Source organism: Pseudonaja textilis, chromosome 3 (genome assembly GCF_049901715.1).
Source record: "Pseudonaja textilis isolate UNSWEBS1 chromosome 3, rPseTex1.2, whole genome shotgun sequence".
Classification (NCBI taxonomy): Eukaryota; Metazoa; Chordata; class Lepidosauria; order Squamata; family Elapidae; genus Pseudonaja; species Pseudonaja textilis.
The window spans coordinates 38,138,169-38,164,315 of record NC_141992.1 but is presented as its reverse complement, the minus strand read 5'-3'; the positions used below and the strand labels follow the sequence as shown (position 1 = coordinate 38,164,315).

Genomic DNA, 26,147 nt, shown 5'->3' with positions numbered 1-26,147 from the left:
CTGGCAAATAAAGAGATCCACAAGATGTTCCTGGGGGACCCCGCCAGGGGTCCTCAGACTACACTTTAGGAAACACTGGCCTATAGCATTAGGCCGACAAGGTTGCATTTCCTCATGAATTCTGCAGGCCTAAGCAATGTGGGCTAGAGATACCAGCCTTTATCATTTTCCTTCTTCCTGCCAGACACCAGAGCTGTTAGACTGAAGCAATCTTCTTTGCAATTTATTCTTTCTTCCCAGCCAAAGATACCAGGTCAGGTAAATGTGAGAAAGATAGAGAGCAGCTGGTGTGATAACTTTTCCCTTAGCAATAACTTTCATGAAGGCAAAGTGGAAAAATTACTCTGAGTTTGCACGCTCTCAGACAATTTCTGTCTCCAAAGCAGAACAAGCATATATGTCATTCGCTACAGCTAGCAAAATCTATAGCTTGATGTTTAGATGTTAAACTTCAGCAAATAGCAAGAAAGTTAACTGGCAAAAGCAGGATATAAGGCAGGCAAAAACGGGGAGAGTGGGAAAGACATGAACAGACTAGAATTTATATTGTCTATATTGTTAAAGTATATAGGTGATACTCAAGTTAAGATGGTGTTTGGAGCCAGAATTTCTGTCATTAAACAATGTGGTCTTTAAGTGAAATATCACATGGCCACACTGTTTAGTAATGGCAATGTCAGCACTCTTTGTTGCTGTCATTTACTGAATCCCAGTGGACATTAGGCAAAGATCCACCATTATCTTAGTCATTCCTGACTTGATTTCTCCCAGCCCAGAGCCCCAGTAAGTTAAGGGATTGCTTTCTCTACCTTCTCTTGAAAACACACACACACACACACACACACACACACACCTATCTCATCTTCCCCATTTCTGCCTTTTGGCCACTCTACATAGCAGAACTTCTCAGTGTGTACGTATTTCCTGTATTCTTACTCATGTTTATACTTATACCAATTATCTTGTAAGCGATTGACAAATCAAATTTTAAAAAAAGCCATCTTAAGACCCACACTGTAGCCAGCCATTTTAATGACACAGTGCAAAGCCTCCACCATGCTGCCAATTGGCCCACCCTATACAAAGCAGCTGCTGGCCCTGCTAGGCCTTCATCCTGAGTGCACTTGCACAAATTCTCCAAATAGTGCACTCTGTTCCAACAGTGCTTCAGAAGGTGCCAGAGGCTTTATGAAGGTTTTCCAAGGCATCCCTTTGAAACCCAGTGTCATGGATCATCTGATTTGTGCTGTCAGACTTGCACAGAACCTCAGAATAACCAGAACCCCTCATTCAGTCCTTCCCTCTTTCAGTCCTTCCTTTCCCAGAATGCCACTATACCTAAACTTCTGTAAGCTGCGGGGATACCTGGAACTTTCATAATGAACAATATTTGCTGTTGAAGAATCACCCATAACAGAAGAAGCAAATGAAAATACGAGAAGAGAGTTGAACAGATTATATCTGTACAATACTGTACTATCAAGAAAATATTGCTTAAAAGATTGTGTTTCTTTAATAATGATTTCTGTTAAAGTTCCAGGAACTCTGCTGTCCAAGAGCAAGGAGAATTTGCAATATCATTTTCCTAACCATGAAGTCTTTACAGCTGAGGAACAAGTGGTGCTCCTTGTTACAAATGCAGTTTATTCTGCTTTTATCATTTGACCTAAGAGTAGTTTAAATCATTAATAATTCTTGGACATGTTTCCAGAAACTGTTTCTTACTTTAATACAGACATCCAGGGTTGTTCTGGTGCTCTTTTCTCTCTTCAGGGACAATTCTGAGGTCTTTCTGAAGCCATGAGACTGGAAATAAATATGTGAAATTACATCCCCCAAGAGCTTGGCTGATCTAAGACCAGTTCTTAGTTCCCAATAAAATGTCATATCTCAGCACTTCTTGTGTTTAAGTAGTCAGCCAGGAGCAGATTTTGAGCAGCTGGATAAGCTTTAATGATCCAGAGCAGGGGTCTTCAAATTTAACAGCTTCAACTCCCAGAATTGCTCCTCCAGTCATGTTAGCTCAGGAATTCTGATCCACAAGTCTTAAACTTGCCAGGTTTAAAGACCCTTGATCCAGAGCAAAGTGAGTCTTCATTGTGCTTCCACACATTCTGAGGTAATTTTTTCCATATTTTGCACAACTCTAATAGTGAATACTATATATTTTAAAGCTATAATAAACCAGTATAATCTCCTTCATGATACCTGTCTGATACATATCTAAGTATACATGTTATTTGCCATGTAAATGTTATATGTACATCTTTATAATAAAAAAGAATTGATTAGCTGTTCTTTTGGTGAAAAAGAAGAAATATGATATTAATAAAGGCCAGTAAATCCTGCAGTAAAATGCCACTACAGTATAGTCCAAGCATCTTGCTTTGTTTGAGGGTAGGCATATACATGTGATTTAGATTAATTTGAATATTTTCAATGTTGTGAAGTAAGATTCCCCTATCTCTGTTCCAGCGTAATGTCACCATGGACATCTGTGTAACAGGTGTGTACATGTGCAAAAGGCATAATGTGCATTTCAATGTTATGACACAAACTTCTTCCCTTTCATATTTGCATGGCAAATTATATGTAAGTACATAAGGGAAGAAGGAGAGAGTTTGTGTCTTGGCATTATAACATCACATTTCATCATTTTGCCAAAATCTCAGGTTCTTGTGGGTGCCCTTGAATGCTATTCAAATAGATCAATAAATCAGTAGAGTACTTTTATATAAAATGTGTTGCAATATAAAAAACCCCATATGTATTTTTATCTTTGAACTACTCAGACTCTATATTACTTGAATAGTTATTCTAAAATGCACCTACAACCTGTGATTCTGTAATTAGGCCATTATCTTTAATTCATAGATATATACTGAAAATGATTTGGTGCCTTTCAATAGAAAAAAAAACACCAGTATCTTACAAAACCAGATGTCACAAGGAAGGTTTGTTTTAACAATTCCCCTGAGATGCTACTTTGAGTTTGGAAATCATATTTTATAGGGGGTAGGGGGTTAGTTATTTGCAGTTATTTGCAGTGCAAATTTGGAAAGTTCCAAGTATAATTTCATTTCCTTTTTGTGTAAATTAGAGTGACCATCATTCATGGAGCCTGTGTCAGTTCTTTTCAACTGTGGCCTGGTTCACATATTACGGCAAATGATAATATGGTTTGTTTGGTTTTGATTTTATTGTATGATTTCCAGACATGACAAACATTTTGAGGAAGGCATGAGGCCTTTTCTGCTGGTTCTGCTTGTAATGCCTTAATATTCTGCTTATACACAGGTTTGTATTTATTATATGGAAAGTCAAGACAGTGCTTTCTGATTACTCCATCCCTGGTACTGTTACATCCTGGCTACCTATTTACAGAGGTAACCAGATCATAACAATCCCAGGGACTGAGCCAAAAAATGTGACTTCATAATTGTTAATTGGGTAGTTTCTGAATAGGACTAGGTTGATTAATTTTTCTACAGCAAATAGGCCTTGTTTGTCCTACCATGCAACCTGGATTGTCTAAGGACATTTTGACAGCACTAGATTTTCAATTCTGATTTGGAGGGGAGGCCATATGTGTAATTTTAAAATATTTGCTGTTGTTCTATTCCATTGTTGTCTGATTTATATTATACTTGAAGTACTTGAAATTTTGTCATAAATCTAATTCTTTAACATTAAGGAATACAGTATTTGCTTATTTGACTCAAAGCATCCTGCTATATAAAGTTGCTTCATATCATGCAGGAACTGAAATCTAGTGGAAAGAAAACTAAGGTAAAACTAATTTTCCTGCAAGGCTTATGGCTGCTAATTCATTTTCAGTCAGTGAGAAGATAGATATAGTAGGCTGTCCTTTTTACATTTCAAAAGCATTTCAACCATCTCAAGATGGATATATTATACCTTGTCGCTTTTTGAGTGAGACATATTTGATTTTTTGCCTGCTACAATCTCTTGAGTCTCAGTGGTTTCAACATCACAGTAGTTATAACAGAATTAAATAGATTACTGCAAGTCTCTTTGAAAAAGTACATTTTAGTACCTTTTAAAAAATCTACCAGAAAGGGGGCCAGTCTGATTTCAGTAAGGAGCCAGTTCTAAAAGTGTTGACTGTACTACAAAAAGGCAGCGCCTTCCAGCTTCACTTCCTGTAACCTCCCAGAAATGTGGGACAACAATGAACTCTCTTTTACATGATCATGGAATTTTTAGGCTAACACTAGCATTTTAAATTGTACTTGGAATTATACTGTTAACCAGTGTATTCACATATAATATACTCCTAATTTGGGAACCAATTAAAACCATGCCCACCAGAGGTGGTATTCAGCAGGTTCTGACCAGTTCTGGAGAATTGGTAGCGGAAATTTTGAATAGTTCAGAGAACTGGCAAATACCACCTCTGACTGGAGATTTTACAGTATCCTTCCCCTGCCATGCCCACCAAGCCACCCCACAGAACCGGTAGTAAAAAAAATTGAATCCCACCACTGATGCCCAACATATTCTGGACTAATTGTAATTTCTGGGTAATCTTTAAAGACAACAAAAACAGCAGTCCCCCAACAACTCACAGGAGTCTATAATAACTTGCCACAGCCAACTTGCCATGGCCAACTTGCTGCAGCCAACTCACCATGGCCAACTCACCACGGGACAATTCGCCATGGAACAAGAGTTACACTGATATCAAAGAAATAGTGGAATAGAATCATTAAATAAAAAGTGCCAAAGGAGGGACAAAATGAAATGTGGATGACAAAAATTAAAATATTTTTAACAATTATTTTAAATAATTAAATTGAATTACTGAATTGTCCCACAGTGAGTTGTCCCATGGCGAGTTGTCCCACAGTGAATTGGCCGTAGTGAGTTTGTCGTGGTGAGTTAGTCCATTCTGGAACTCTGGATGGCCATGTATTGTTGGGTATCCTAAGAAACTTACTGTACCATGAATTGTCAGATTATCTCCCTTTCATAAGAGCTTTCATAAGATAATAAAAAGCAGGGGTTGAAAGCACACTTCTTATGCTAGTACGGGACCATGGGGTTGGCCTCTCCTCTGACATTACAACAGGCTAAAATCACCCACAGGAATGAAACGCCTGCAAAACAGGATTTCCCATCAGCAACCCTCACAGTCAGGCCAATAAGGTGCCATGGTCAATAGGCGCTGAGAAGTCTAAAAGAGCAAAGAAAGTTATATTGCCCCATCCAAGTATCAACATAAGATCACTCAGGGAGCGACCAATGCTGTCTCAGTCATATATCCAGGCCTGTCACTGTAGAAGAACAGGCTTCTAAGAAAATTGCAGGCACTTTTGCTGCATTTTCCTCCTCTTATTTCAGCCTTCTCCCTGGCATCAGCCCAGCAGAATTGTTTATGAAAAAATTAACTTTGAAAGATATGGGGCAGGAGATGTGTGTACTTTTGAAGAGCAGAGGATGAAGAGTTTTCTTTACAGAGGGGGATGTGTCCAGAAGAAATAGAAGAGGTACAGCAAAGCCAACACAAGTCCAATGTAGGAAAATGTCAGTGCTTTATCTGTCCTAAAGGTGCTTTTTTTCAAGAGGCAACTGTCCAGTTTCTGTTTTTTCTTTGAAGATGTTTCGCTTCTCATCCAAGAAGCTTCTTCAGCTCTTCTCTTTTGGATAAGAAGCAGAATGTCTTCAAAGAAAAAATAGAAAGTCCAGTTGCCTCTTGAAAAAAAAGCATCTTTGGGACAACCATGACTTGTATAACTGAGAATCTCCATAGACAGAGCTTTATCTGTTGCCCACTGTTAAAGAAGAAAATAACAATAGAAGAAATCAGAGGAGGAGAATTTAAAAGCAGACCAGGGTCTTTAAGACTTCAAGTACCATTGTTGTTATATCAGTAGTAGTACATTAGCAATAATATAATTGTAGTAGAAATAGTACAATATAACATAAAACGCAAGTAATATAGAGTATAATAGTAATAGAATATAGTATAGTGAACAATGTAAACATCTCTTCAATCCTTATAGGGAGATATAAAAACCCCATTGCTTGGGGTCCAGTGATTTTGATGGATCCTTTGAGCATGAGTCAATACAAATAGGTATAGTTTAAAAAGTACCCATGACAGTCAGCTACTGAAAAGTGTTACTTTTCTTCTGCCAAGTTAATTTTTCAGATATATTGTCTAACCACAGTCCAAGAATAATGAAATGACTATCATGTGTTTCAAAATTATTTTCACATAGAAGCACCAATGCAATCTTCTACAAAAATCTCTGGAATAAGTACAAAGGCTTACTAATGAGCCAGCTTTTGGGCAACTGTTCTGTAAATATGTAAAGCAAGAAAAAGTCTTCCCTAAGGAAACATCTCAAATCCCTCTCTTTCTAACGCAGTAGTGCTATAGTGGCTTATGTAATTGTACATAAGCAAATATGATTACTGTAGAAGTTTAAGTATGTCCTACTTACTGTGAGTCCTCATTGGACATGCCTATTTTTTTTCTGTTTGGTGATAGGCCTCAAGGGATGTAGATTCAAATTTACTATCTGTCCTTCTTTTGCAAAATGCTCATTTGAGAACTTTCATATGTCTTTGTCATGTGTGTGCGCATCTTTTCTTGACTGCATGTTCATCTGTTTGAACTTGCACTGATCTTGCTGTGATTCATTTCTAGGTAAATCAACTTTGAATCATTCTGGCTAAATAATCCATATAGCCTCAAGAAGTAAACTAGCTCAGGCTGAAAGTTGAAGTTCATTAGCACCCTAATTTTTGCTGGGAAAGGATTTCAAAGCTGTTCCCCTGCAAAGTAAAATGACAGTATTTTGGATTTTCAAATTTTACTTAAGGCAGTAGAAAAGTATCACTAAAATAAAGAGTCAAAGCATATAAAATGTATAGAGAAAAGTGTCTTGACAATTACTACCAACCTGCCTTCAATCAAGGACCTGTATACTGCACGAGTCAAAAAGAGGGCTGTGAAAATATTTACAGACTCCTCACATCCCGGACATAAACTGTTTCAACCCCTTCCCTCAAAACAACGCTACAGAGCACTACACACCAGAACAACTAGACACAAGAACAGTTTTTCCCCGAAAGCCATCACTATGCTAAACAAATAATTCCCTCAACATTGTTCAACTATTACAAAGTCTGCACTACTATTACTGTTAATCTTCTCATCACTCCTTATCACCCATCCCCTCCCACTTGTGACTGTATGACTGTAACTTTGTCGCTTGTATCCTTATGATTTATATTGACTGTTTCCTAGTATGATTTGATTGCTTATTGTACCCTATGACTATCATTAAGTGTTGTACCTTATGATTCTTGACTCTTGATGAATGTATCTTTTCTTTTATGTATACTGAGAGCATTTGCACCAAGACAAATTCCTTGTGTGTCCAATCACACTTGGCCAATAAAGAATTCTATTCTATTCTATTCTATTCTATTCTATATTACATCAGAAGCAAACAATGAACAGTGCTGTAGCCTGAATATGGAAGGATGAGGAACGCAAAATCAAAATCAAAATAAAGGCAGAAAAAATGAATTGGAACCAAAAGAGGGATGTCAATATTTAGACTGGGGGAGAGGGAGTTTCAAAATAGCAATAGTAACAGCATTTAGCCTCACATATCACCCCCAACAATTTGGGCCTTCATTTTACTGATCTTGGAAGGATGAAAGCCCTAAAAGGATCAAACTCCAGGCTTTGGGCACAGTTAGCCTGCAATACGTCATTCTAATCACTGTGCCACCAGGGTTTGTCTCCTCACAAAAGGAAGAGGCTGTTCCAGAGGTTTTCCAGCTGTATCTCAATGTCCACATAACAGCCTCCATGAAAACCCATGGTTACAACCAGTTGAACCTTCTTTCAAAAATAAGCTTTATTATAAACAGAAGGCAAGCTGGCATGGGCTGTCTGTGCACCAAACAGAGACCTGAGAACTTGCTAATCCAGAGCTCCTAAGGAGGCAGTTCCAGAGTTGCCCTTGTTAGCAGCGATATGCAAGTCTAATCAAAAGCTAATCAAAAACTCAAGATCCCATTAGCCTCCTAAGAATACAAAAGCCTGAAGATCCATTCATGTGTAAAGACAAAACACAATTAAATGGAACTCAGTGAATCTATGACTTCCCCTGAATTGGAAACTATATTTTCACCATTGTAGCTTAAAATTCCATTTGCATTTTTATAGATTTTTTTTTCACTGTTGATTGATATTTGACTTTTAATGAGCTGCAAATCCAAGATCCTTTTACTCTTACTATCAGGTATCTTCCATTCTATAGATTATATTTAGCAATAAATCATTTCTTGGTGCTCCTTCTAAGTGTCCCTCACTTCTTATTTGCTTTTTGTTCTTGCTTGTTTAAGATTTTCAATATTTTGCTAAGCCTTTGGTGCATTGACCAGATCCAGTATCCTCATTTTCTCCATGTAATTCTTTATCATTGTGCTCTTTATAGCTCCTTTTTAAAAAAAATATACAACCCATTTTGGCTCCTTTTTCAGGAAACTTCTCTCACTTTGCAAAAGCTAATTATCACTGTTGAGAGTATATTAAAATCTGCTTTCTTGAAGTCTCAAGATATGCATTCTATTATACTCAGGTTTAATTTCCTATGCAGTCAAAAATTCCAGCATTACACGGACACTTTCTCCCACTATGTATATATTTTTATTAAAAAAAAATTCATTATTCAAGGAGGCTAAGTGATCATTTTGTGCCTTCCTTTTCTGAAGAAGCTGTTGATAAGGCCAGTCAAGAAATTTCTAGAAGGACCATATTTTCCAGAGTTTCCATCTCAACAGATTTTGAGATGTTGACCCTCCTATAATTACCAATTCATATCTTTTTGAAAGATTTAAAACATGCTTTTAGAAGGCACCATTCACATATTTTCCTTGGCTGGGTGGTTGGTAATGGATACCAGCAACAGTACTGCTTTTACAATTTCTACCATTTATTTAATTTATATAAATAATACCAGTTTTATTCCTTTAGATTTCCTTGTAGCTGTGGTTTTTTTTTTTAAACATATACTGCAACCCCTTCCTTTCTATTTTTAAGCAATATTATATGGTGTGTTCATGTTCCCTTTACTAAATCATATTTATCTTACTATACTGAAAGTTCAATCTCATCTTATTTCTCATACTCTTAAGTCTATAAACAATGCAGGGCAAGAACTTAATGGATGAAGGTTGCTTCCAGTCCTTCACTGAGAGATTTAATAGGCCCCAGTATAGTGAACTCTTACACTTGCAGGGTATAAACTCTCATCTGAAGTTCTAAATCATGACTCCACCACATACAAAAAATCAGTTCAAATTTGATACTTCAGTCAAATAAATTCTTCCCAGTGTTTTGAGATGTAACCCATTTGCTGCTGGATGTCCATCAACCAAGTAATATAATATCACAAATCAATCCTTCCTGCAAATATTGTTTCATTGGCAAATTCATGCATTTCTTTTTCCAGTTGTCTTCCAGGGTGGAAAATATGATAGACATACATCTAAATCTAAGATTTTCTAACTTGTTTCATATAGTGTCCAAAATACAAGGTGTTGTTATACATTGATATTATTTGCCCCCCATATGGTTGAAACAAAGTGAAATCTATCAGTGGCCTTGATGGTAGTCATTTCATTACTTAGTTCAGTAGCAGTTTATTTGCATGCCAGTTTCTGTCATTTTACATTTTTCTTGAAGAAGATAGCAATTAATAGATCTTTTCAACCTTATTTTAATGTCTCTTCCTGCAGGAAAGAACTTCACTGAGAGTTTCTTCCATTTTTTTCAGAATGATTATTTCTTAGATATATTGTGAAACACAACGTGAGAATAAAAGTTTAAAAATGCTATCTCAGATATAATTAAGGAGCAGATAATCACAGATTTCCTATGCAGACTCATTAGAAAGCAATTATCAAGTTTGCAAGATGGACATTTTTAAAATATTCATTAACATCTTTGCAGCTGAACAGAACAGTTACAATTTGGGGAAAACATTATTTAATATAACCCAAAGATTGCATGGAGTACATAAGCATTTCCTTTTGGTGTGTAAGAACTTTGTCACAGAAATGGTAAAGGATTCAACTATGAAGCAGTCATGATCAAAAGATTAGCTTAGAGCAGCATGGAAATTAGCTAAGAAAGCCCAGGATAGTATTCTAAAGACAGGTTTCTGTGTTTACACAATACAGTATACGTTTAAACATGTCCTGACTTGCCCTTTTCAGTAAGCTTCATAAAGAGTAAATGCTTAGAAGCATTAGAAGAAACCTTATTAGAAGATTTAAGAATTTTAAGCTAGTTCTGTACCGCTATTGTACAGTGTTGTGTATTGTGCAAGGTTGAGGTTGGGGTTTTTCATTTTGTTTTGTTAGACTTTGCACTTACCTCTTAATATGCAAATTTGTAAATATCAGTAGTCTGATTTTCTATGAACCTATACAGCCTCCTTTCAAAACTATCCAAATCAATACAAGTGCTGATAATGAATTACATAGTTTAATTATGTGTGTTGTATGACTAATGTTTCAGTTTTAATCCTCCCTCCTTCCCTTCCTTCCTTCCTTCCTTCTCTTGCTATCAGTTCATGAGACTCTGGGGCCTATAATATCATATTAAAATGACATTCATGACATCCAAATATTAAACATATAAAATGTTCCAATTCTTCTAAATTTGTTTCCCAAAAGCAGAGGACGGAGATTGTCAATTGTCTTTTAAAGGAAAAAAAGACAATTTATTCTCAAAGGGTATGAGAAGATGCTACTACTTTACATATTTGCTATTTTGAATCCCATTCATCTAGATATAAACATCTTTTTGAAGCTCTTCACAGGTTTGTTTTTACACTACTACCCAGGTTATCATCAAGAAATATGGACTCTTCTAAAATCATTTATACACAAGTGTTTAAGAAATATCAGTATCACATCAGTCCCTAAAAGAACCCAGTTTGTAGTTTCATATAGTTTCTTCAAAGTTTCTTTTTTATGCTTATTCTTACAAAATAATCTTAGAGGAAACATTCTGCATGCAATGATTAAGCTCTCTCCTTCCAAGTATCTTTTCCTTTCAATTTAAATTGAGAAATGAAATATCAGGAGAGGTAGAGAATAAAGCAGTAGTAATTACTAGAAATTATTGCTGTACCTTCTTTTTCCTACTAAATGTAGAATTGCTATATTTAGTGGTTGCAAATTGTTCTTTCAATGCCTGGATTTCTAAGTGGATAGGACTTTAAGCTCATAAAATGAATTAGCTCATTTGATCCTGAATGAAATAATTCTCATACATCTGCAAAATACGAAAATAGTGAATTTTCCTTCAGAAAGGAAAACCTGGGTTTTTACCTAAGTAACCTAAAACAAGCAAAACACTTATTTCTAAATTAGTAAATAGTTCAGTATATTTTCAAATTAAGGCCATTTTTTTCTAATGGCCTGATGCACTTTGTCACTTTCTAGGGATCTGGTTACTAAAATGGAAAAGGCAAGTTATTTTTTATCTTCCAGTAGCTTGTTATCATTGTCTTAAACAAACAATTCATCAAGGCAAATTAGTGTCTGCTCCTTATTTCAAGAACCATTCCTTCAATCAAAGGTAAGATGAAAGATCTAACACTAATAAGTTTAAAGGAAAGAAGAATGATTAGAATGAAGTGTTGAAACAATGGATTGAGGGAAATTTGTCTTTCACTCAGATAAGATCTTAAGACTTGTTACACATCTCTGAATTTATGTTTTAAGCCCAGGATATTGTCTTTTGGCAGCATCTCCTCTGCTGTCCAATGTAAAATATGATCTTGGAACAAAGCAAGAACAATTTTATCTCAGTGTTTTTCTAGGCAATTTGCTGAATGAGTTAAAGCATCCTTTATACATCTCTTAAATCCCCTCTTTTCCAACTTAATTCTATGATACCAAATATTGTTTTCCAAGTTTAACTTTCTGTCAGAATGTGCACAAAATAATTTGCCTATAAGCTATCAGAATAGGACACACAGCCAACTTTCCGTTAAAGCAGAGAAATATAGATATTATGTCATGTGTCCTTGCACAGAGTTTTTAGATGTCTTCTATTTGATTTCTCTGTTTTTATATGGTATATATTTTTGTGATATTTTTTCATTGACCAGGAAACATTACGTGTTCCATTTTGTTTTTATTGGGATTCTTCTGATGCAAGTGGCCAAATGTTATTCTACAGAATTCAAATCCTCTACTGAGAATTGAACTCATGGATTGTCACATTTTAGATGATCATATGCAGTGCATTAGCTTTAGGAGTTACCAGACCCCAGTGTTTAATAGTTGTAGGAAGGGTTATCTAGAACCTATCAAAATGTTATATGCAAATTAGTTTCCCTTAAGCTCTCAGAGCAAAGAAAAGAGATACAGATGGTAGCTTCTGGCATATTGCCATGTATGGAAGTTTTGCATGACTTGCTAGGTGTGTAGTTTAGGTGTGCTAAAATTTATTCACTTCTAAGAAGTGGTTTCACATTCTAATAAATGTCTCCTTTCAAGGTATAAATATCAGCCACCTTACAATTTAGCAAGTCAAGCTTAAATATTTTGTACAAATAAAAATTATTATTACATTTGATTAATAAATAAATAGCCATAGAGAATCACTTTCCATTAATTGGATGGCCATATAAAATTTTATGAATAAATAAATAGCCAGTCAGAGACACTTTAGGTGAAATAGCAACCATATAAATTTGATTACTAATTAAATAGATGCCCAGAGATACTTTCCATAAGATAGGTGGCCAAATAAATTTCATTAGTAAATAAAACCATTGCTTATGATTTTGATACTTATTATCAAAGTATATCTGAAGAATGTGTCTCAAAATAGTGCAGGAACCCAACCAAGTTGGTTGACTGAAAATTTTCTTAACAGTGGCAATGCTGTATTGCAATAAAATTGGAAAAGACTCCAGAAAAAGTGCAGAGAAGAGCAACCAGGATTATTAGGGGACTGGAGACTAAAGCATATGAAGAATGGTTGCAGGAACTGGGCTTGGCTAGTCTGGTGAAGAGAAGGACCAGGGGAGACATGATAGCAGTCTTCCAATATTTGAGGGGCTGCCCCAGAGAGGAAGGATTTAAGGTATTTTCTAAAGCACCTGAAGACCAGATGAGGAATAATGGATGGAAACTGAACAAGGAGAGATTCAACCTGGAAATAAGAAGAAACTTTCTGACAGTAAAAACAATCAACCAATGGAATAGCTTACCCTCGGGAGTTTTGGGAGCGCCATCACTTGAGACCTTCAAGAAGAGGTTGGACTGCTATTTTTCTGAAACGATGTTGGGTCTCCTGTTTGTGCGGGGGGTTGGACTAGATGATCTATAAGGTCCCTTCCAACTCTGATTGTCTATTATCTGAAAAGGATCAGATTGGATATGCTTATGTTTGATTTTGTTATTTCTCTATTATATTGTCTATGGGGTCTATGGCGATTCTCAGTCATCCAGGTCATGGTTGTCCCAAAGGTGCTTTTTCAAGAGGCAACTGAACTTTCTTTGTTTTTCTTCTCTATTATTTTAGTTTTAATAAAGCAAAACAAAATTAGTGCAGGAATGCTAGAAAATACAAAGAAATGCCCCATCTTCTTTTTACCAAATGGGTCACTAGAAATACAAATTAGAAAAAGGAATTGGTGAAAAGAAATAAAATAGACAAGACTCATTCACCCCACAATAAATTCTAATTTAAAAATAAAGCCTGAGATGCAGAAACCCAATTGTAGCACCAACTCCAATTATATGCTTTGTTGGCACAAGTGACCTTCTGATAACACACCTCAATTTGCATTTAAATTAAAAGAGGTATTTTAGAAATAAATACCTATTTGTTTCTCAGGAGTCATGATTTAATCTCTACACTGCATTTCAAAGACAAGCTTCAGACTTTAGGTGAGGGCACAGAGAATTCACTATGATCTGGATATTTTTTTTGCTCAGGCCTCTTTGCCATGTCAGAGAGACTTAAGATACTCTGAAAGTGTATCCAAAAAGATGGCAATCAATCATAGCCCTATGGTAATATTTAGGTCATTAAACTATTCTTAGCAGAAAGGCTTATCTAATGACCCTATTTTTAAGAGATGATAATGCAATATTTGAAACTCATTTCAAATGAATAAACCTACCCACCTAACTGAAACACATTATCAGATAGGAACACCAGGCTCTTCCCTATTAATCCAGTTAGGAACTAACTTAGATTTTTTAAAAAACAACTTTTCCCCATTAAGGCTGCAATCTGCTTCGTTTGATTTAACCATTAAGCTTATTCTCCATGTACAAATACATATTGGTCTATAATATTGAGGAGTTTTATGCAGCAGGTTCTGACCAGTTCTGGAGAACGGGTAGTGAAAATTTTGAGTAGTTCAGACAACCGGATAATACCTTCTCTGGTTGGCCCCGCCCCCATCTATTCTCTGCCTCCCGAGTCCCACCTGATTGGCTGGGTCTTCTTTTGTTGCCCTGCATAGGAGAACGGAACTGTAAAGCAGGTTAGTGGGGTGGGGAGGGAATGGAATTTTGCAGTAATCTTCCTCTGGAGTAGGGAGAGAATGGGGATTTTACAGCATCCTTCCCCTGGAGTGGGGAAATAATTGAGATTTTGCAGTATCCTTCCCCTGCCACACCTGCCAAGCCACGCCCACAGAACTGGTAGTTAAAAAAAATTGAATCCCACCACTGGTTTTATGATACTTAGGTGTCAAAACAAACCAGCAACTGTAGACAAGCTAAATAATTACAGTATATGATACTCTTGTTCAACAACTACATAACCAAATGTGGGGATAACCAAACACACAATAAAATCTAAACAAGTTACCCTTTTCTAGTTTTTCAAGTGCACTTTTTATTTTGCTTTCTTAATATAACAGGTTTTTTTTAGACGACTTACATTTTTCCTGTATGTTAGGGAAGAAACCATAAAATTTGTTTAACACTCAATATGCCACAAGGCAGATTTTTACTTTCATGCACCCTTTTTTTTTTTGCTTTAATTAAATTGAAGTCATCAAGACTGATGCCCTGAGAGTCCATGTTATCCAAATTAGCCTCTAATTATTTCCTTCAAGCAGAAAACAATTCTTACTAAGAATCTTTGGATGGAATTTTTGTCATCCTACTGAACTGTAGAGGAAAATAAGATGCAGATGCCAGTTTCTCCATTCTTAAAATCAGAAAGAAGTTTAGAAAGTTTAGGGATATTTCTGAATGTCTTCCTGTTATTCCTAACTTCTTCTGAATTAATTTTATGAATTCTTGGAAATAGGTTTGTGTCAAGAATTATTTCTGCCATTCCTATTCTGCCTAGGGGGATCTCTGACACTTCAATACAAAGCACTACTTTCTTTCATGGTGTTCATTGCTAGATAACACGGGAAATTTATATAGAGGATATTTTTCTCTCCAAAGTTTTATGTTCAAGCTTCTGGAAAAGGGAAGATTTGTTTGATTTATGATGATGCTTTTCAGGAAACTTAAGGATGTTTGTTTTTACAGGAAGCAAGGCGCTTTCATTTTTCATGTAGTTTTATATATGCCTTCAGGTATGCAATATTAACTTTCTTTTGGTTCTCTGACTACAAGGTGTAAAAACTCTCGCTGCTACTGGTCCTGTTAGTTGACTGGAGAGTTCCACTGGGACACAAGGTTGTCAGCCACAGTAATAATCCTGCTGCAAGGCTACCCTGTCTTGCATGCTAATTTGAAAGGAATTGCAAAACTTCCAATCATTTCCCCTCTTGGGGCTCCATTCTGCCAAGATCAAGAAAATTTTACTATCTGCAATGTAGACTATTAGAATATAGCTTTACAACCTCATGCAGAGAAAGGACATTCATAGATAACTGGCATAATAAAGCTCAAAATCAATCTGCGGAGTAATCCATTTTTAAGTATAAAGCATGAATATGTGTATGGGAGGAGTGTATGTATTTGCTCTCAGCTGGGAGGCATAAATGGATTAAAAGGGGTGTGGGGGGAACAACCTACATATTTAAACTATAAAGTTGTTTCTTTCTGATTTTCCTCTCCAGTCAAACAATTCTGCATTTTGTATTTCTCCTCTTATTTTTCCTCTGTTCTTCTGCTTGCCCTTTAATTCAGTCTGCCTGCCAAACTGGCCTGGCAGAGAAGTCTAAGAAGTTTTGTTCAAGCCACAGGGGACAACTTTGCTCTCAAACAGGTTCTGTCAAATGAAAGCAATTCTGTGGACTCTTGAAATGTTAGTTAACAAGTTTCTTAAATAACAAGCAATTTGTGTTATAATCAAGTTGATTATAGGATCAGAAAAGGATCAGAAAAGCTTTTTGCCTGTTCATGAGGGTTCCAGGATGTGTTTTAAAGCTAGCAGATTTTGGAACCTCTAGTAAATATTGTGGTGGAAAAATTACCTTTAAAAGAAGCCAGTTTCCTTTACTAAACTAGTGGAGCAATCTCTGTGCCCATAGCAAGCAAAGCCAAGAACTCCAGTGTCTTTTAAAAGCCCCAGCTTTAAACATTGATGAATTATATCCTATAACTCTACTTACATTGCCAAGTTCAACATACAACACCATTCTTCCAGAGTATTTCTGGAAGTACATAGGAATATAAGATCACCAACCCTTGCAACTGATTTACAATGTTATCAGCTTGTAAATTGAAAGGAATAAGAAGAATGAAGAAAATCTATGTCAGAAGATAGAATCATCCTGTCAGCACTAGATAAAATAACTGCTTTCCCATCTACAGTGTAAATCTGGGCATTTCAAAATAGAGGATAGAGTCAAGGTAAAGATTGCTTTGTCTTAAAAAACAAGAAAATGATATTTATGCAAGGACACAGAAAAGCAACTGATGTTAGCAATCCCTCACTATGGGGACTTTGGTGCTCTCTGAACTTCATTGTTTTCTTGTAAACATTTGAAGCCAAATAACATCAGTGTTTAGTAGGGAGTGGGGTTTGCTCTCATTTTATACTCAGACAAACAAGCTAACAGTAAACAACAGCCCAATCAAGGAGCCATCAGGAACACTTCCACCAATACTGACAGAGCCACTAGATTATAAATTGAGATCAAAACCAACTCCCTACTAGTATTGTTAATGTTGCCTGGTTTGGTAATGAAATGTCTGCAAGAAAACAACCAAGCTCAAAAGGACCAAGGAGTCCACAATTCAACCCTCAGCTATAAATATTCTCTTCTATCAATCCTCATTATCCACACACCCTTTTAATTTTTAAAAGGTTTGGGATACTCATATGAAAACTGTAATGACTTCAATCATAGTCTTTCCCACAGCCCACTAGGACCAGGACAATTCCTGCACAGTGCTAGCTTCAAGCCTTTTGTAGCAGTTGTGTGCAAATATCCTCATCAGTCCATCCTCCTATTCAGCCAGTTACTACTCCCTCCAGACAGTGCCTCCTCCACATTGTCTTATGTCATCACATTTGTTTTTCAAACAGCAAAGAACTACTACATCTCTGTGTTGGGAAAGTAGCAAAAATCATGCTAGAGAGCCTGTTAAACATCCAAGGAAGAGAAGCAGCCAGGAAAGATGGTGGGGTGGGCAGAAAGGGGAAGGACAAAGAATTTTGGATAATGGAAATCTGCTTGTCTCACAAATCTGCAAGAAATATTGCAACACTGCAAAATGAACTGTTCTTATTTCTAAAGTTATAAATATTGAAAAACAACAGAACCTTAATTAGATTCTATTAGCACGATTCTGTGGAATACTTTTGTCCACTATTTAGTATTCAGTCTGGTGCAAAACAGAAAGGCAGTTCCATTTCTTTTGGACAACAAGAACTCTCAGGCTTAATTATGCATAATGGGTTTTTATAAGTAGCAATATTAGTGTTAAACTTTCATGAACACAAAAAGGTGGAATGGCATAGTTCCAATTTATATGTATAGATCGAATGACCTTATTAAAGGAGGAAAAATCTGCTCTGCTCTGTCCTGTCCTGGATTTGTGTTACTGAAGAGTCAAGCTGACTAAGAAGTGGAGTTCAAATATCACTTTCTTAGCAATTTTTTTACACAGTTTTTGATAGACTAATCGGGTTTTTCTTCACTTCTGTAATGTTGTTCTTTGCATCTTGACTTGCACAAGCAGTGGGTGAGCGCATGTGCGTGTACTCCATTTATATTAGTGGCAGGCAGGCAGGCAGGCATGCTGCTCATGCAAACGGAGCTGTGTATGTGTGTGCTTGGTGGCCACTCATGCAAAACCATCCCCTTTCCCCTGCCGATCTGCAAAGCCAGAAATGTTGAGGAACCCTGATCTCTAACATACAGTGTAAAGACTGAAATAGCCACTAAATAGGACAAACTGATAGAAGACTAGCAGAGCACATCCACAAACACCAACAGAAGACATGATGAAAGCTCTTCAATTTCACAATTTCATTTGGGAAACTGTGGCCATCCTAAACCAAGCCAAGTACAAAACTGCTAAAGAATTCCTGGAAATCTGACACATTGACAAATTGGTCATCAATAGACCCATAGACATACTGTAAGTAACATCTACATACTATGCTAAGAGACAATCAACAAGCCAAAAGGGAACAAACAAACAAACAAAAAAACCCTTCGCAGCAGCATCAACATCCAAATGAGTATAGATTAACACCAAGATACGAGTTGTGGTGGCGTAGTGGTTAGAATACAATACTGCAGGTGACTTCTGCTGACTGCCAGCTCCCTGCAATTTGGCAGTTTGTATCTCACCAGACTCAAGGTTGACTCAGCCTTCCATCCTTGTGAGTTTCATAAAATGACAACCCAGATTGTTGGGGGCAATATGCTGATTCTGTAAACTACCTAGAGAGGGTTGTAACACAATGTGAAATGGTATATAAGTCTAAACGCTATTGCTATTAACATCAGGCGAACAATCAAGAAGTAAACAATACTTCAGTCAAAAAACTGCCCAACAAGCTAACAGTAAACAGCCCAAACAAAGAACCCTAAACACTGACAGGGCAAGCCACAACAATGTAAGTTGAAAGCAAACTCCACTCCCAAGGTGGTATTCAGCAGGTTCTGACCAGTTCTGGAGAACCGGTAGTGGAAATTTTGATTAGTTCAGAGAACTGGCAAATACCACCTCTGATGAAGATTTTACAGTATCCTTCCCCTGCCACACCCACCAAGCCACACCCACAGGACTGGTAGTAAAACAAATTGAATCCCACCACTGCTCCACTCCCTACTAGCACAGATAAGCATTACTCAAATTACTAATTTCACTAATGAAATTTCTGTAAGAAAACAACCAAACTCAGAGAGCACCAAGGACCCCACATATAAAGGCCTAGCAATTAAAAAAAAGTTATACCTGTTTTTAAAAGAAAGATTAATACTTAGCTGTATAGAAAAATAATTTAAACTGAGTCTGGAATATCATTGGGCTATTTCTGAACATGGGCCTCGTGGACTTCTGTAAATATGTTCAGCCAATGCCCCAAAATAGCCCAGTCAACAATCTGAAGACATCTTGGAATTGTGCGGCCTGAACAATACCCTCCTACCCTGCATTCCTTTCTTTGCACCCATGGCCTGTTATATTTATATAACTATTTATAGATGCCGGTTTTGCATTCTTTCCAAAGAGTGAAACCTGTTCAAAGCATATACCAATGCTTGCCCAGTTCTTTTGCCACACACATTAAAAATCATTGCTGGTTGTTCTTCCTGCCACCAGGTAATGCCAGGAGGGAAGGGAATGTGGTCAGATATTTTTTTAAGTGAAAGCTGTAGGGCAGCACTGGTCACCTACATTCCTATAGCAACATAAGTCTCCATTGTTAGAATAATGCAATTTGTGCTAACATACTTTCTTCTGGTTTACAGACCAGTGATGTTATAATAATATAATAAATATATCACAATATAAACACGGGTTAATTTAGAACTTAAAATTGTGTATAATTTTCCTTGGTTTATAATCTTTCACTCAATTCTATTGCTTTTTAAGCTCTTTGTAAGCCTCATTAGGGATGAGTCAGAGCATTCAAAGGAAATAATATTTGCCTGCTTCAAAGATTTGCCTCAAAAATTAAAACTACAAAAAATAGATTATAAGGTTTCTATCAGGTGGAAATATGTAATCTTCCCTTAAATTCATTGCTGGGATTAATACCATGCCTGTGTTAACACTAGAAGAAATTTTATTTATTTGAAGTACTTTTACCCTACTATTGAAGCCAAAAGGTTTGATCTAAATGATTTATGTAAAATTAGCAGAACAAGACTGACCTGACTGACAAGACTTACAGGTTAAAAGACATTTTATGAAAGAAAATGAAGAAAAGACAGGGCAGAAAAAAAAAACAAAAGCACATTCAAACATCAGTTCTGAAAAGTTAAATATTTGCTTTTGTAAAAGGACCCCAATTATTCAGCAGAACTCATGAAATGGTCATATTTCCTTCATTCACTGATCTCTGATGGAAAGGAGCAGGACAGCTATTAGATATAATATTCTAATTCGGCATAATGTCCTCTATATCCATTTTTTGATCCAGCATCCATGTCAACTGTCTATAAAGGCTTTCTTTACATATTTAACAGCATCGTAGTGTGCTTATAAAAATAGCATGGAGTTGCTAACTTACTAGCCATTTTAGCTATACCTCAATAGGTTTTGGATGTGAAGTTTCTACCACCTCCTCTAAACTAACCATAAACTCCCTTCCTGATTGGCCTTTAATTTCACCCTTGAAAATTTCCAAACTTATAGTCCAGCTATTGTAAAAAAAAAAAAAAGGAAAGTAGGTGGTAGAAATCTGTTTTCAGCAGAACTAATGCAGAACTAATTCTGCTAATGCAGAATGGTGTGGGGCCCTTCTGCTCCTCACCCCCTTACATGTATTGATTAGTTTATCCTCATGCCAAAAACTGGTGGTGTTCTATTAGTCTCAATCTTTTTAAAAAAGGCAACAAACTGATCCAGCTAATTTCTGTATAATCAGACTGTCGTTATTAGAAAACTTTATATTAGACATTTGTGTAAGAAATTCATATTTGGCTAAAGCAAGCGCAAGTCCTAGTTGATGAACAAGCAGGCTTTAGCATAGGACAATTATTTATAGATTAGTATATTATCCTAAACCATCTGGTGAAAGAATACTTAGTTTTCTCAGTACTCAAATACTCAAAACCTCTCAGTTTTGAGGTTCCTTTTCTGCTGCCTGAATAGATTTGAAGGCTGTGTTTAATTTGATCTCTAGAGAGAGGTTGTGCTGAAATTATTGAACACATCTATGGGTTATGATCTTCTTAGATTAATTATAATGTTCCACTAGAATACACGTATTTAAATCAGCTGCATAGTGAATGGAGGAATTCTAGCCCCAATTTCCACTAAAAGAAGAGTAAAACAAGGTTGTAATCCAGCTCCTTTTTATTTAATTTTTATATCAACTCTTTAATTCAAGCCCTAATAAAACTGAATTTCATCCCTCAATGCTAGCAAATAAACCAATATCTGATGCAAGTTGGCCTCAAGTGGAGTTTATGAGCCTTAGATGCCTCGGTGGCGCAGTGGTTAGAGTGCAGTACTGCAACCTACTTCTGCTGCAGCCAGCTGCCTGCAATTTGGCAGATCGAATCTCACCAGGCTCAAGATCGACTTAGCCTTCCATCCTTCCGAGGTGGGTAAAATGAGGATCCAAATTGTTGGGGGGCGATAGGCTGACTCTGGAAACCACTTAGAGAGATCTGTAAAGCACTATAAAGCAGTATATAAGTCTAAGTGCTATTGCTATTATAATAGAAAGGAAAAGTTAACTATAAAAGTGGCTGCTTTCATACAACGATATGCCAATGCAGTCCATGCTAATGCAGTCCATCTATAGAAAACCAACAACGAACAGATTGAACAAATCAAGACCTCTGAATCCTTAGCAATGTTTCAGTCCTGCAATATCTGGAAAGGGTAGGAAAAACCAACTTCATCTCATGCACAAAAAACTTCTAATGCAATAATGAGATTTGCCAACAATCATGGAAGTAATTATGTTCTCTCTGCAATCACACATTTTAGGACCAAAGTGCTGAGCCTAACACTTTATGGTACACAAACGTGTGCATATAAAGTTGTAAAGAATGTGGAGGTGATTCAATCCAAGTTCTTAAGAACAATGCTTTGTATCCTTCACTGCATTTTGAATGCAAGTTTGACACTGTATATCAATAGAGGACTGCATGAGAATTTGCCAATAGAAATATTAGCTAACATTAATCTGGAGAGAGAAATTTCTATCCCAGTTAATCCTTATCAACAACTTTAGCTCCTCATAAAAAATCAACTGGAGAAAACATTCTCATGACTATAATATCAGCCCCTGGATCTTGTCTTTATCTACTCCTAACTATGAACAGGTAGTCCTCAAGTTACGACCACAATTGAGCCCAATTTTTCTGTGGTTAAGTGAGACATTTTTAAGTGAGTTTTGCCTCATTTTACAACTTTTCTTGCCATAGTTAAGTGAGCAGTTATCAGTTGTTGATAAGTTAGTTACTTGGTTGTTAAGTGAATCTGGCTTCCCCAATTGACTTTGCTTGCCAAAAGGTTGCAAACGATGATCACATAACCTTGGAACATAGCAACAGTCATAAATACGAGTCAGTTGCCAATCATCAGAATTTTGATCACATGATTATGAGAATGCTATAAAGGCCATAACTGTGAAAAGTGGTCATAAGTCATTTTTTTCAGTGCCATTGTAACTTTGAAAGGTCACTAAACAAACTGTTGTAAGTCAAGGACTGCCTGTATACAATATTCTCTCTGTCCGTTTTTGCTGTTATTATCTTAATACAATTTCATAAAGAGTTTCTGGAAGGGAAGTATAGCAACTTTCTCTTCCATAAGTGAATCTGTCTCTGTGCACATCACATGTTCGACTAAACTGTCCACTGTACCTTAAATGCTGCTCAAAATTAATTTTCACTCTTCCATTTAAATTCCTTCAACTGTGCAATGAAAGAGAATATATTTTTCTATTAGATAATACATCTTTAGAAATATCTAAAAAAGGTCACAATAATGATTGTTCAGTCATTATTGCCATAAGGAGTTGCCATAGTTAAGTGTTGATGTATTGTTCCATGTCAGAAAACAATTAGCTATTTTTTTCTTTTAATGTTTTCTTTTATTACATGTGTGTTGTACTCTGGTGAAAACCTACTGGGAAATATGATAAAAATGACAAATACGACTGGCTAACCTTTGATGTCCTGATCAAACATTATTGGAAAATTTATGAAATAAATGGAAAATATTTTATGCAGACACCTTATTTTGATGCTTCTTGAATTCAGGAAGACATTGACAGAAATTTGTGGGTATGTGAATGACAGTAATTTTTTTAGTTCAGAGAGTAAAAAACAAAAGTTGTAAATCTGAAATTGTTGTTTCAGACAATTTCTTCTAAATTTCTGGATAAAAAAAAAGTACATCGGAGCTGCTTTCCACCCCTCAGTGTGATGTGGTTAAGCATAGGTAATACATAAAGGGCTTTTGTCACATTATGAAGATACTCTGTGTATGACTTTAAAAGAGAGAAGAAAACTATCTTGAATGACTTCTTCTCCCACTCCTGTTCACCATTGAAGCTGCAGCTTCTGAGCTAAAAAATATTAACAATGTGTTTTGCAACCATGCTGAGAAAGGGGCTAAAAAAGGCAATGTAGGAAGCAGATGGCTTGCTTTGGTTGTCTATCACTCCAAATGAGGAGTTGTCCACACAATATATGCCTGCTATGTTTTTACAAAGCCTCTCTTAGGCATTTTGAATTCAGATCAACACATAAATGCTTTCTACTTTTCAAATAAGTATTTTTTTCCTCTATAACAGAAAATACAAGACTGTTGTATCAATAATTAACATGAAAGAAATCTATCATTTGTACTTCATTTTGAAATATAAAGATGGAAATCCATACAATTATAAGAAGCTACATTAAACTATAAGGAGCGTTTACCCTTTTGTGTTCAGGGAAAGGAGGAATAGAGTTTATGCAGTGAAAATGCCAAGCCAATGAAACATTCAAGGAAAAGAAGTTCAGCTGGGCCAACTGCTTTGTCAGGCTCCAAAAACCAAGAAGGAATACAGAGTTACTTCTAAGCAGTTTCCTTTATTGTTCTTTACCTTACCAAAGAATCTTACCAAATTAAAGCAGCTACTTGCCTCATTAAAGATTTACTCTGAGAAGTTCAAGGGAGGAGCTACCTGTCATCCCTGGATCCATCTTGAATCAGATTTGGGGCTGCCACAAAAGAGGATGTGTAACTGTGGGTATGAGAGTGAAGTGAGAAGGGAGGATAGCCACAACAACATTCTTTTGCCAGAGCTCAAGGTGAAGTCGCTGGAGTTTGGAGGGGAGTGACTGCACTTGGCAGGAGTTCAGAATGGAGGTGGATTGGAGAGTGTGACTCGAGGGTCATCGGGGCTGGGTATGAGTTTAATATAGCAGGAGAAAATGTGGGGATTCAGATTCAGGTTTTCCCAGATGTGCCAACTTAACTTCTCTAATAATTTCTTACTTTGATGGACTTTGAGTGCTGAATTGGGATGGAGAGTTTGGTTGGAACACTGACACTACCTTGACCCTCTTTCTCCCAACCAAACTATCTAAACTTTGCTGTCTCTTGTCCTTTGGAATGCAGCTGTTCCTGCATGGGAATCATGGAGGAGGGGCTGTATATATACAGTATATGCCAACCAATTTTTGTCATCATATTACACCATACTACCAAAAAGTTGTTGAGACCTTGGAAAAAGTTCAGAGAAGAGCAACTAAGATGATAAAAGGCCTGGAGACTAAAACATATGAAGAACAGCTGAAGGATTTGGGTTTGGCTAGTCTAAAGAAAAGAAGAATTAGGGGTGGCATGATAGCATTATTCCAAATATCTGAGTGGCTGCCACAAAGAAGAGGGGGTCAAATTATTATCTAAAGTACCAGAGAGCAGGACAAGAAACAATGGTTGGAAACTAACCAAAGAGAGAAGCAACCTGGAATTAAGGAGAAACTTCCAAACAGTGAGGATAATTAACCAATGGAACAGCTTACCTTCAGAAATCACTGGAGATTTTTAAGAAGAAACTAGACAGCCACTTATCTGAAAGAGTATAGGTTGTCCTCCTTGAGCAGGAGGCTGGACTACAAGAACTCCAAGGTCCCTTCCAGCTCTAGTCTGTCTGTCCGTCTGTCTCATGTATCCATATCCATATTGTATTTGACCCACATCCTTTTTTTTTGTTTCACCAGTCATTCTATTTTAGACATACTTTTATGGGTCTCATTTTGAACTTTACTATGTGTGTAGTTATTATTTTAAAATTTTCTCTGTTGTATTTGTTTTTTAAGAAAAAAGAGAGAGAAATTGAATGACATGTTGACCTGAAGATGTACTTGTTTCCTATTAGCTATTAGCAAGAATGTCTGGAGTTGGGAAATAATTGATGTCAAGTTAAACCCAATAATTTATGGAACATCACCACATATTATCAGTGTTACCTTGCATAATGTCTCAGGTATCTCCCCAATCCCAAAAACATCAATTACCCCAAATCTTGTCATATTGTCCAATTTTAGCCAATTTGTCCCAATCTTGTAAGAGCTCATATGAAATAATTGAAATATCTTCATCACAGCCAAATATTACATAATTTTGGCAACTGAAAAAAATTGTAGAGTCACTATTTGGTTTGCAACTGTCCATCTGACAGCTTCTGGATGCAGTATTGCCAACTCCTGCTATATATAAATCAATTAACAAATTTTTAAAAGTAAAATTTAGAACTTACAATATATATTCAGCCTAGATAACATTTTCTTCTTATTTTTAATTGAATGACTACAGAAAACCAACATTTGCTACACCTTGATGTATTCAAAGGGGTTCCATTCTGCTCTGCTCTTCCTTCTTCATTTATCCTTTCCTTCTGGCTGCCCTTTTAACTTTTTAAGCCTGACAGCTTTCATTTCTTTTCCTCTGGTGATTACAGATCATAAGGCTGTTGACATCTGCCTCTTCCATTATTATTACCCCCCTTAATGTTG

At 36.4% G+C, this 26,147-nt stretch overlaps 1 protein-coding gene across 25 annotated transcripts in view; it reads right to left on the bottom strand.

Annotated features, from left to right (window-relative positions):
- Positions 1–26,147, bottom strand: part of LOC148126078 (uncharacterized) — a 217,123-nt gene that overhangs the window by 18,018 nt on the left and 172,958 nt on the right. For 10 of the 25 annotated variants that reach the window (XR_015742755.1, XR_015742757.1, XR_015742771.1 and 7 more), the window contains one exon: positions 13,284–13,431. The exons of the other annotated variants lie outside the window; for them this stretch is intronic. The gene's annotated coding sequence lies outside the window, so the exon portion shown is untranslated. The remainder of the gene's footprint in view (positions 1–13,283; positions 13,432–26,147) is intronic. 25 annotated transcript variants of the gene reach the window in all.